This window comes from Neofelis nebulosa, chromosome 9, assembly GCF_028018385.1.
Source record: "Neofelis nebulosa isolate mNeoNeb1 chromosome 9, mNeoNeb1.pri, whole genome shotgun sequence".
Lineage (NCBI taxonomy): Eukaryota > Metazoa > Chordata > Mammalia > Carnivora > Felidae > Neofelis > Neofelis nebulosa.
The window spans coordinates 45,172,050-45,184,375 of NC_080790.1; the positions used below are offsets into that span (position 1 = coordinate 45,172,050).

Here is a 12,326-nt window from a genome sequence, read left to right on the forward strand (position 1 = left end):
AACACAACATCCTTCATCACAAGACCCACACTCACTTTTCTGCTCCTCACTGGCCACCTTCCACACATCTGCATTCTTCACCTTAGACACAGGAACCATCCTGTCATGACTCTGCACCTGCTGTTCCCTTTACCTAGAGCATCTATATTCCTTCTCTTCCCAATACTCAGATCAAACCTCACCCCATCCCAAGGACCTTCAATGGTCCTCCTAGTTGAACCCTTACATGGCAGCCATTTTCCAGTTAGTCTATTTGTCAAAACTGTAAATGTGTTGTGGTTACAAAGTTGTCTTTGATCTCTGTAGGCTGTGTACCCAACACTTGACCTAGATTCTAGTCAGTGCTTAATATATGGTTGAATAAATGAGTGAGTGAATGAAAAAGTATGTCTATTTAACACTGAATAGATTCACGTGCAATGCAGTTATGTCTCTGGGTATCTTTGTTTTGTGACAACTGAAATCTCTCCCTACATTTTACTATTTCAATCATCATTTTTAAAATTTTTTTAACGTTTTATTTATTTTTGAGACAGAGAGAGACAGAGCATGAACAGGGGAGGGGCAAAGAGAGAGGGAGACACAGAATCGGAAGCAGGCTCCAGGCTCCAAGCCATCAGCCCGGAGCCTGACGCGGGGCTCGAACTCATGGACTGTGAGATCGTGACCTGAGCTGAAGTGGGACGCTTAACCGACTGAGCCACCCAGGTGCCCCTCAATCATCATTTTTAATTTTTTTTTTAACAAAATTCAGCACTCTTTCTTAATAAAAACCCTTGAGAAAGTCGGGATAGAAGGAACACACTTAAACATCATAAAAGCCATTTATGAAAAGCCCACAGCTAACATCATCCTCAATGGGGAAAAACTGAGAGCTTTTTCCCTGAGATCAGGAACATGACAGGGATGCCCACTCTCACCGCTGCTGTTTAACATAGTGTTGGAAGTGCTAGCATCAGCAATCAGACAACAAAAGGAAATCAAAGGCATCAAAATTGGCAAAGATGAGGTCAAGCTTTCACTTTTTGCAGATGACATGATACTATATATGGAAAATCCAATAGACTCCACCAAAAGTCTGCTAGAACTGATACATGAATTTAGCAAAGTTGCAGGATACAAAATCAATGTACAGAAATCAGTTGCATTCTTATACACTAACAATGAAGCAACAGAGAGACAAATAAAGAAACTGATCCCATTCACAATTGCACCAAGAAGCATAAAATACCTAGGAATAAATCTAACCAAAGATGTAAAAGATCTGTATGCTGAAAACTATAGAAAGCTTATGAAGGTAATTGAAGAAGATATAAAGAAATGGAAAGACATTCCCTGCTCATGGATTGGAAGAATAAATATTGTCAAAATGTCAATACTACCCAAAGCTATCGACACATTCAGTGCAATCCCAATCAAAATTGCACCAGCATTCTTCTCGAAACTAGAACAAGCAATCCTAAAATTCATATGGAACCATAAAAGGCCCCGAATAGCCAAAGTAATTTTGAAGAAGACCAAAGCAGGAGGCATCACAATCCCAGACTTTAGCCTCTACTACAAAGCTGTAATCATCAAGACAGCATGGTATTGGCACAAAAACAGACACATAGACCAATGGAATAGAATAGAAACCCCAGAACTAGACCCACAAATGTATGGCCAACTCATCTTTGACAAAGCAGAAAAGAACATCCAATGGAAAAAAGACAGTCTCTTTAACAAATGGTGCTGGGAGAACTGGACAGCAACATGCAGAAGGTTGAAACTAGACCACTTTCTCACACCATTCACAAAAATAAAATCAGAATGGATAAAGGACCTGAATGTGAGACAGGAAACCATCAAAACCCTAGAGGAGAAAGCAGGAAAAGACCTCTCTGACCTCAGCCGTAGCAATCTCTTACTCGACACATCCCCAAAGGCAAGGGAATTAAAAGCAAAAGTGAATTACTGGGACCTTATGAAGATAAAAAGCTTCTGCACAGCAAAGGAAACAACCAACAAAACTAAAAGGCAACCAACAGAATGGGAAAAGATATTTGCAAATGACGTATCGGACAAAGGGCTAGTATCCAAAATCTAAAGAGCTCACCAAACTCCACACCCAAAAAACAAATAACCCAGTGAAGAAATGGGCAGAAAACATGAATAGACACTTCTCTAAAGAAGACATCCAGATGGCCAACAGGCACATGAAAAGATGCTCAACGTCGCTCCTTATCAGGGAAATACAAATCAAAACCACACTCAGATATCACCTCACGCCAGTCAGAGTGGTCAAAATGAACAAATCAGGAGACTATAGATGCTGGAGAGGATGTGGAGAAACGGGAACCCTCTTGCACTGTTGGTGGGAATGCTAATTGGTGCAACCACTCTGGAAAACAGTGTGGAGGTTCCTCAGAAAATTCAAAATAGACCTACCCTATGACCCAGCAGTAGCACTGCTAGGAATTTACCCAAGGGATACAGGAGTACTGATGCATAGGGGCACTTGTACTCCAATGTTTATAGCAGCACTCTCAACAATAGCCAAATTATGGAAAGAGCCTAAATGTCCATCAACTGATGAATGGATAAAGAAATTGTGGTTTATATACACAATGGAGTATTACAGGGCAATAAGAACGAAATATGGCCCTTTGTAGCAACGTGGATGGAAGTGGAGAGTGTGATGCTAAGTGAAATAAGCCATACAGAGAAAGACAGATACCATATGTTTTCACTCTTATGTGGATCCTGAGAAACTTAACAGAAACCCATGGGGGAGGGCAAGGAAAAAAAAAAAAAGAGTTTAGAGTGGGAGAGAGCCAAAGCATAAGAGACTCTTAAAAACTGAGAACAAACTGAGGGTTGATGGAGGGTGGGAGGGAGGGGAGGGTGGGTGATGGGTATTGAGGAGGGCACATTTTGGGATGAGCACTGGGTGTTGTATGGAAACCATTTTGACAATAAATTTCATATACTGAAAAAAAATAAAAAAATAATTTTTTTTATTTTTATTTTATTTTTTACATTTATTTATTTTTGATAGAGAGAGACAGAGCACAAGTCGGGGAGGGGCAGAGAGAGGAGACAGAATCTGAAGCAGGTTCCAAGCTGTCAGCACAGAGCCCCATGAGGGGCTCGAACTCACAAACCGTGAGATCACGACCTGAGCTGAAGTCGGACACTTAACTGACTGAGCCACCCAGGCACCCCTTCAATCATCATTTTTAAATAATCATTTTATATATAATATATAAGATATAAGATATATACTGTGTTAAGCAAGCATTCATTTTAAGTGTACATTCAAAGAGTTTTGAAAATTTTATATGCCTTTGTAACTACCATCATAATCAGGATACAGACTGTTTCCATCACCCAAAACGTTCCCTTGCGCTCCACCTCCATGCTCCTCTCATTCTTGCTGCCAGACAATCACTAATTTAACTTCTGTCACTATATTTTCATTTGGGTTTTTTTTTTAAATAATCTTCTTTACATAGAATCATACAGTATGCATTCTGAGGTGGGCTTGTGTAGCTCAGCAGAATGCTGAGATTCATCTGTTTAGTTGTTTTTGTTTTTGTGGTTTTTTTTTTTTTGAGAGAGAGAGAGACAGAGAGAGAGAAAGTGAAGGAGAGGGGCAGAGGGGGAGAAAGAGAGAGAGAGAGAGAGAGAGAGAGAGAGAGAGAGAGAGAGAGAGAGAGAGAGAATCTTAAGCAGGCTCCATGCTCAGCATGGGAGTCGATCCCAAGACCCTGGGATCATGACCTGAGCCAAAACCAATAGTTGGACCCTCAACTGACTGAGCCATCCAGGCACACTGAATAGTATTCCATCAGATGCACACATCATGCATATTTGTTGACAGACATAAAGGTTGTTTCCAGTTTGGAGCTAGTTTATATAAAGATGATATGAAAATTAATATATAAGTATTGGTATCAACATAGTTTTCATTTCACTTAAGTAAAATACTGGAAGTATCACTGTTGGGTTGTATGGTAAGTATATGTTAACAAAGAAACTGCCAAACTGTTTTCTGAGGTGGCTGTACAATTTTACATTCTCTTCAGAAATGTATGAGCATTTATTCTGTTATTCTCTGTCTTTTCTAACACTTGGCATCATCAAGCTTTTTAATTTTAGCCATTTTAGTAGATCTCTAATTTTTTAAAGCATCCCTTACTTAGCAACTGTTTCCTTGTTGTGAATTCTAGAACCTAGAGGAGTTGTATACTTCCCTTAGAAGAGAATGTTAACTTGGTTGTAAGACTCTTTGGCTATTGAGCAGGATGCCAAGATAAATAGGACTCAAGACACAAATGATTAAAGGTAGGGACAAAGTGAGATCCAAGTGGACAAGTCCACAGAGAACATGTATTTAGAGAAAAAAAATAATAAAAGAATGTGACTTAGAATTCAGTTTAAGGCTGAGAAGTTCACAGTTATGTTGAGGAAAAGAAAACTCATGGTTTCCTGGGAGGCCACCTCTATTCCCTAGATTGGCATAGGCCTGAGCACTGAAGAGGTCCTCAGTAAATACTGGCTGATTTCCTTTTTAAGGATGGGGAGTACTTTGTGGCATTGATGTCATTTTATGTTATTTTTTTAAATTTATTTCTTTAAATTCAAGTTAGTTAACACACAGTGTAGTATTGATTTCAGGAGCAGAACCCAGTTTCATCACTTACATGTAATATCCAGTGCTCAATCCCAACAAGTGCCCTCCTTAATGTCCATCACCCATTTAGCCCATCCCCCCACCCACCTCCCCTCCAGCAACTCTTTTTGTTCTTTGTATTTAAGAGTCTCTTATGGTTTGCCTCCCTCTCTGTTTTTGTCTTATTTTTGCTTCCCTTCCCCTATGTTCATCTGCTTTGTTTCCTAAATTCCACATGAGTGAAATCATATATTTGTCTTTCTTTGACTGACTTATTTTGCTTAGCATAATACACTCTAGTTCTATCCACATTGCAAAAGTCAAGATTTAATTTTCATCACCAAGTTATATTCCATCATATATATATACCACATCTTCTTTATTCATCAGTCAATCGATATTCAGGCTCTTTCCATAATTTGGCTATTGTTGATAGTGCTATATAAACATTGGGGTGCACGTGCCCCTTTAAATCAGCACTCCTGTACCCTTTGGATAAATACCTAGTAGTGCTAGGTATTGTTGGGTCATAGGGTAGTTCTATTTTTAATTTTGTGAGGAGCCTCCACACTATTTTGCAGAGTGGCTGAACCAGTTTGCATTCCCATCTACAGTGCAAAAGGGTCCCCCTTTCTCTGCATCCTCGCCAACATCTGTTGTTTCCCGAGTCGTTAATTTTAGCCATTCTGACAGGTGTGAGGTGGTATCTCATCATGGTTTTGATTTGTATTTAACTGATAATGAGTGATGTTGAGCATTTTTTCATATGTCTGTTAGCCATTTGGATTCTGGAGGTTCTTTGGAAAGTGTCTATTCGTGTCTTCTGCCCATTTCTTCACTGGATTGTTTTTTTTTTTTTTTTTTTGAGTGTTGAGCTTGATAAGTTCTTTATAGATTTTGGATACTAACCCTTTATACAATATGCCATTTGCAAAAATGATGTCATTTTAAATGAAGGCTTGATAATTTCTTATCAGAAAGACAGACATAATAAGGAAACACATAAATTCTTGTATCTATTTCTTATTGTTACTAAGTAAGCCATAAGCTAATGGGAAGCAAAGTACTGAGACTACCTAGGGCCCTTTTCCTTATAGTGTCTCCAGCCATACAATGTACATAATTGGTGATGAGTAAACACTGTACAGTATGTTTAGAATGTTGTTTAGAATGTTTAGAATGTTGGCCTAACATAGAGGTAGATCCAGCAGAAAATAGTTTTTACATATTATTTTTATAGTAGTCCATTTCTTGAGAGCTCAGTGTTATATACACTTTGCTAAGCAAGTTGTATGTAGTATGTCATTTAATCCTATACAAGCTTAGGAGGTAAACACTATTATCACCTTCATTTTTCCCTGGAGGAAAATGAGACAGAGAGAGTAAAGTAAATGGCCAAAAGTGAAAAGGGGAGTAAGTTGGGAAGTCCAGACCAGAGTTTAGAAACAAGTGACTCCAAAACTCTTGCTCTCAACTGTTATACTCTGAGCCAAGACAAAGTGCATATCAGAAGTCACCCAGCTTTATCAACCTGCATGTTGTCGAGATATCTACCATTAGACATTACTCCTTTGGTAGAAACTGTAGGATGTTATTATCCATCAGTAACACGGAGCCATAGGTAGCTCTCATCATTAACACTAGTTACTATCTTGGATGGTACAAAATGGGCATTTTAGGAGCAGAGATATATGGAAGATATAGGAAAAGCATATGTATGTTTATGTACCTACCTCAGTAACCTCATAGGGCAGGCAAGGAGCAGAATGAAGGAGACAGAAGTGCAAAACCAAAAAGAGAGAGAGAAAAGGAAAGGTATATAGATGAGATGGTGGAAAAGAATCAAGGACACAGTGGTTTTGACGGACTCTCCTGGAAAATGACATTCTCTATACCATCTGATAGCAATAGCACAGATTTTTGCAAGGACTTCAGATCTAGGCTCATGTATGGTTCAGCCAGGATCTGGTAGATATCTGGTAAAATATGTGTGAGGCATGGTATCTAACGTGAACATTGGAGACACACAATTTACAAGATTATTTTGGGGATTCCACATGATGAGCATCTCATAAACCGCTTGCCACTGATTATTCAATAAACCTCATCCTGTTTCCTTTTCCCCCCGCCCCCGGACCTTTAGGATCAAGCAGCCTTTATTGCACAGGTGGTCACAGAGGCGGAAGAAGCCAAAGGCCATGTCCTGCACAGTGCAACTGCCTCAGAAGTGCAGGAGGCAGGTTGTTTGATCCCATTCTGCCCTTAGAACACATCGTGCTGTTCAAAGGCTCCCCCACCACACTCCACACATGCACACAGACACACAATGAGGAACGTGGGAGTCACATTGTCATTGTGCCACCTTCTCGAGCTCACCTACTCTTTGCAAGAGAATGTCAAGATTTTAAATAGCATTTTACTTACATCATTTGAAACGGGAAATGCCATTCATCATCAAGCTACTATCTGTTTAAATACTTTGTGCATGGTGATTTGGTATGGTTGATACCTGTAATTAATGAGATGGGGTCTGTGATTTACCTCAAAACAAGTTTTCTTTAGGGGCCCCATATGATGGAGTGCTCTTTGCATAATATGCTTCCTTAATGAGCACAACTGTTTTTTGACCAAAATGTTATCTGCAAGCTTAGCCCATTAATCACATTGTTAAATACATACCAAATAAATAATTGTGTAAATAAATATTTTTTAATCTGGATGAAATCTCTTCTTCCTAACATTATTCTCAAAAATCATTTGATGATTCCCCAGCTCAACCACTGACTCAGTAGAGCTAAGAATCCAAACCAGGTTTGGGGGCAAAGAGCTATGGGTTCCATCACTACAGATCTGTAGGGTGACGTTAGAAACATTAGGCTACCTGCAGAAAAACATTTGAACCGGGGTTGTGGTAAATCATAGGAAAAGCTCATGATGACAAGAAGCTATTAAATATAATGTTTTAGAAGAAATTTTAGTGACATTGAGAAATGCTTAATAGATTATTGTGAAAGCTATAAAACACCATATATGGCATGACTCCCATCCTGTAAGAGTGTATATGTGTGAGATGCCTATTATATAAACCAAAGATGCCCTCTGTGTATTGACTCCTAAGATGCATAATTTTTTACTATAGGCTGAGACACATTTTTACACATACAATTATTTTAATAAGCAGATTTTTACCCACTTAGAGATTGCCTACTTTGCATTCCCCTGAAGCTGCACTCAACATCTGTAGCATAGATAAAATAAGTCCAGGGCTATAAAGACCCCAAGCTACTGCTGCCCTTCAGAGCTTTCTCTAAGTGGTTTTTGTTTTTGTTTTTGTTTAGAGAGAGATAAAGCACAAGGTTGGGGGGGGGGTGGAGGCAGAGGGAGAGAGACAGAGAATCCCAAGCAGGCTCTAAGATTAGTGCAGAGCCTGACATGGCAGACACCGGGCTTGATTCCACGACCCTGGGAGCCTGACCTGAGCAGAAATCAAGGGCTGGATGGACCCTCAACCGACAGAGCCAACCAGGTACCCCTCTTTTTAAGTGTTTTTTTTTTTTTAAAGTAATCTCTACACCCAACATGAGGCTCAAACTCACAACCCCAAGATCAAGAATCACATGGTCTTCCAAAGGAGTGCAGCCACTCTGGAAAACAGTGCAGAGGTTCCTCAAAAAATTAAAAATAGATCTACCCTATGACCCAGCAATAGCACTGCTAGGAATTTACCCAAGGGATACAGGATGGCTGATGCATGCATAGGGACACTTGTACCCCAATGTTTATAGCAGCACTTTCAACAATAGCCAAATTATGGAAAGAGCCTAAATGTCCATCAACTGATGAATGGGTAAAGAAATTGTGGTTTATATACACAATGGAATACTATTGGCAATGAGAAGAATGGCATAGAATAATACGGCGATGAGAAAGAATGAAATATGGCCTTTTGTAGCAACGTGTTTGGAACTGGAGAGTGTTATGCTAAGTGAAATAAGTCAGGCAGAGAAAGACAGATGCCATATGTTTTTACTCTTATGTGGATCCTGAGAAACTTAACAGAAGACCATGGGGGAGGGGAAGGAAAAAAAAAAAAGAGAGGGAGGGAGCCAAACCATAAGAGACTCTTAAAAACTGAGAATCAATTGAGGGTTGATGGGAGGTGGGAGGGATGGGAGGGTGGGTGATGGGCACTGAGGAGGGCACCAGTTGGGATGAGCACTGGGTGTTGTATGGAAACCAATTTGACAATAAATTTCATATAAAAACAAAACAAAAACCAAAAAAACAAACAAACAAACAAAAAACAAAGGGGCCAGCCAAGCACCCCATGCCCTTCACAGCTTTCTGACCCAGAGACTCCCCCCATGCTGTTGAGCCACATCACTTAGATCCCTCTTTTCCTCAAAGGTCCCATGCCCTCCTCTTCTTCATACTTGCTGCCTCCAGGCATTAGCCTCTGAACAAATGCCTGCCCTGAGGGACATGACCAGGCAAGCCTGTCCTTGGAGAGCCCAACCAGGCCAGTGTGTGCTGCTGCCACCTTGTGGTCATGTCTTTTTTCCTTCGCTTAGCCCCCAAATCCCTTGGATCTCTGAAAATGTCACCTTAGGTCTCTTATCTCTAGGAGGTCTAGAGAATACTGGCTGCAATATCATATCACCAACCCACATTTCTACAAATATTTTCAGTGCTTACAATGTGATTTTTACCTTTGTAGGAAGCTTCTGGCTTCTACTCATGATTGCTTCACTTCAATTGATTCAAATATGAAAATCAGTCTTCTTGCCTTCATTTCTACATAAAAATATACTCATACAACACATTTGTGCAACAGACGTAACTGGAGGTTTGATGCTGAGTTGGAGGATGTTTTACAATAAGATCCAAGTGAACACCGAGCTCTGCTGTTCTTGGAAGTATTTTCTAGAAGCCCTCCCACCACAAGCTCCTCTCTGGCCCCTTACCCTTCCTATTTCCTCACAGGTTCTCTCTCTTCACTATCTCTTCTCCCCCCCTCACTCCCCGTATCAGCCCCCAATAACATGGTGGTCACAGGCAATTTTAGCAGGAAGGGGTGGGGCCAGCATTGTGCCAGAGTTTTAGATTGATAGAAAAGAGATGAGTGGGTTCCCAATAGCATCTATCATCTTGGGGATACTTTTTATTTATTTACAATAAGCATTCTGGGTTTTGAGAGATGTGTGATAGGAGAAGAGACACAGAATCTTAGAGCCAAATATGCTACCCAAAAGATAAGACAAATAAAACTAATAAACAATACAGAGCAGCAGGGTACCCAAGAAGGCACTTTTCAAAGCTTACAACACTGCAGAAATTCTGGGGAAAAGTGAGCTTGAGTGCCCAGGAACCTGGTACCTGGCAGAGGGGAAGCAGAGCTTGAAACTCTGTTAGGGGGATGCTGTGGGGGAGGGGCCATGGGAAGAGAAGGGAAAGGTAGAATGACATTTTAGAGGAGGAATGTGATCTGTGCAGTCGCCAATGTGAGAAGTCTGGGGAATTCTGACTAGCCCAATTTGCCTGGAAAAACGGTGGGAGGAATGAAAAGTAGGCTCTTATAAGAGAGCCAGATGGAGCTAGATTAGGGAGAGATTAAGATACCAGGCTAAGGTTCTGCACTATACTTTAAGTCAGAGTTTCTCTAATTGAGAATATGTGAAGCCCTCTGTGTCTCTCTATAGACTTCAGTTTAAGAAGCATTGCATGACTTGGAAAAGGATCAAAATCTGCCAATACATTAGATTCCCTTGCCAGGACATTTGGAACTCTTTCTTTTCTCCTAAGTCTTAGTCTGTCTCTTTCTTTCTCTTTCTCTCTCTCTCTCTCTCTCTCTCTCTCTCTCTCTCTCACACACACACACACACACACACACACACACACACACACACATAAAACTTTGCTTTGCAGGAGCCTCACTTCACTATTTTCATTTGGAAGTTTTGCCTAAATCCAAGAATCCCTTTGTCCTATTTCTAAATCACAGCTCACATGTACTACCACCTTTGAGACTAAGTGTTCAATCATTCAACAACCAGCCCCACGACCCCTGCCATTGTTCCCATCTACTACCAAGTAGTATGTATAAGCCTGAGCAGCATTTGAGAAAAGAATCTTCCCTTCCCTCCATCCCAGTCTCTCATCTCCCAGACTAAGTGCAAGCTGGGACCCTGCTCAGAGTTATTGAATGGAAGGGTCAGTAATGACTTATCAGTCTGGGTGAGAGAAGTCTATTACCTGCCAACCATACATCAAGTGGTTTTCATCTCAGGTCCACACACCATGGCAGGAAGCCCACAGCGGGAGCAGAGCAGTAAATTCTCTCCAGGGTTAATAAAACTTTGTAGTGGGCAACCATGACAGACAAGGTCTTGATTGCAACATGTGAGGTGGCAATTTCTGAATGAGTAACCAAATCTATATTTCAAAGTAAAAACTTAGAGATGCTTTCAAAGGAAGGCATTCAACAGAGCAGGATTCTACAATTGAAAGCACAAAATTGGGGGGTGGTACTTTTCACCAGAATATTATTTACCATCTCACTGTCCCCGCTTGTTACATTTCTTCCATCTAATGTGTTTGGTCCTATAGTTTTTCAAAGAAGGTGGGGTCCATTTTTCCTTTCTGTGACTCATCACCAGCTGGATCACAGTAGCAATGAGGCAAATACAAAAGTTGCTATACAGAAAGGTTCAAGGTTGGGGATGAAATGATGTGAAGTTCCTTGTAGTAGGTTGAATAATGGCCTCCAAAGCTATCAGATCCTAATCCCTCGAACCTGAAAACATTACATTATTTGGAAAAAGAGTCTTGGCAGATATGATTAAGTTAAGGATTTGGACATAGGGGGCTTATCCTGTATTATCTGGTTGGGCCCTAAAAGCAATCACATGTATCCTTATAAGGAAGGCAGAGGAAGGAAGAAGCAACAAAGACAGAGAGAAAGGAGAGGGCAATGTGACCATGGGGACAGAGATTGGAGTGATCTGGACAAAGAATGCCAGCAGCCACCAGAGGTGAAGAGATGAGGAACAGACTGTCACCTAGAACATTTAGAAAGAGTATAAGCAGGCTGATATCTAGATTTTGGCACAATGAAACTGATTTTGGATTTCTAGACTCTCAAACTATTAAGGAATAAATTTTTGTTACTTTAAGGAATCAAGTGTGTGGTAATTCGTTACAGAAGCACAGAAAACTAATACCTTCCCCAGACACAATCCCCTTATATAGGATACTCTTGGAAAATACCCAGGAAGTATTTCTGCCTGGGCATCACACCATCGGTTGTAGAGTAGACTTAAATACAAAACTGCCTTATTTAGAGGACTGGAGTGCCCATCTCAATTTTACTGGAAAGTCAGAGCAAATTAGAATAGGCTTACTCATAGCTCCAAAGGGTTAAACAAGCCTGTGGCTAAATCACCCATCACTCCACGAATTCTGGCTCATTCTACCTGCCACTAGCTAAGGGCATAGGGACTACGTCTCATAGAAGAACATGAGAGATGTTGATGGTGATGCTTTGATAACAACTGCCAGATTTCTGAACCTAGGAGAGGGTTCTGACTGGCCATTCACCATTTCCTGTGGTCTCCTTTCCCCAACTCCCACTCCCCAACTCCAAAGTTTAAAAAAAAAAAGTTTAAAATGAATA

At 40.5% G+C, this 12,326-nt stretch overlaps 1 protein-coding gene and 1 long non-coding RNA gene across 6 annotated transcripts in view; one reads left to right on the top strand and one right to left on the bottom strand.

The window, feature by feature from the left end:
- Window positions 1–12,326, bottom strand: part of CTNNA2 (catenin alpha 2) — a 1,103,782-nt gene that overhangs the window by 554,553 nt on the left and 536,903 nt on the right. The gene's annotated exons all lie outside the window — the stretch shown is intronic.
- On the top strand, window positions 4,225–7,373 carry LOC131484840 (uncharacterized). Its single transcript, XR_009248466.1, has 2 exons — window positions 4,225–4,326; window positions 6,798–7,373. It is a non-coding gene; the product is annotated as an uncharacterized LOC131484840 (long non-coding RNA).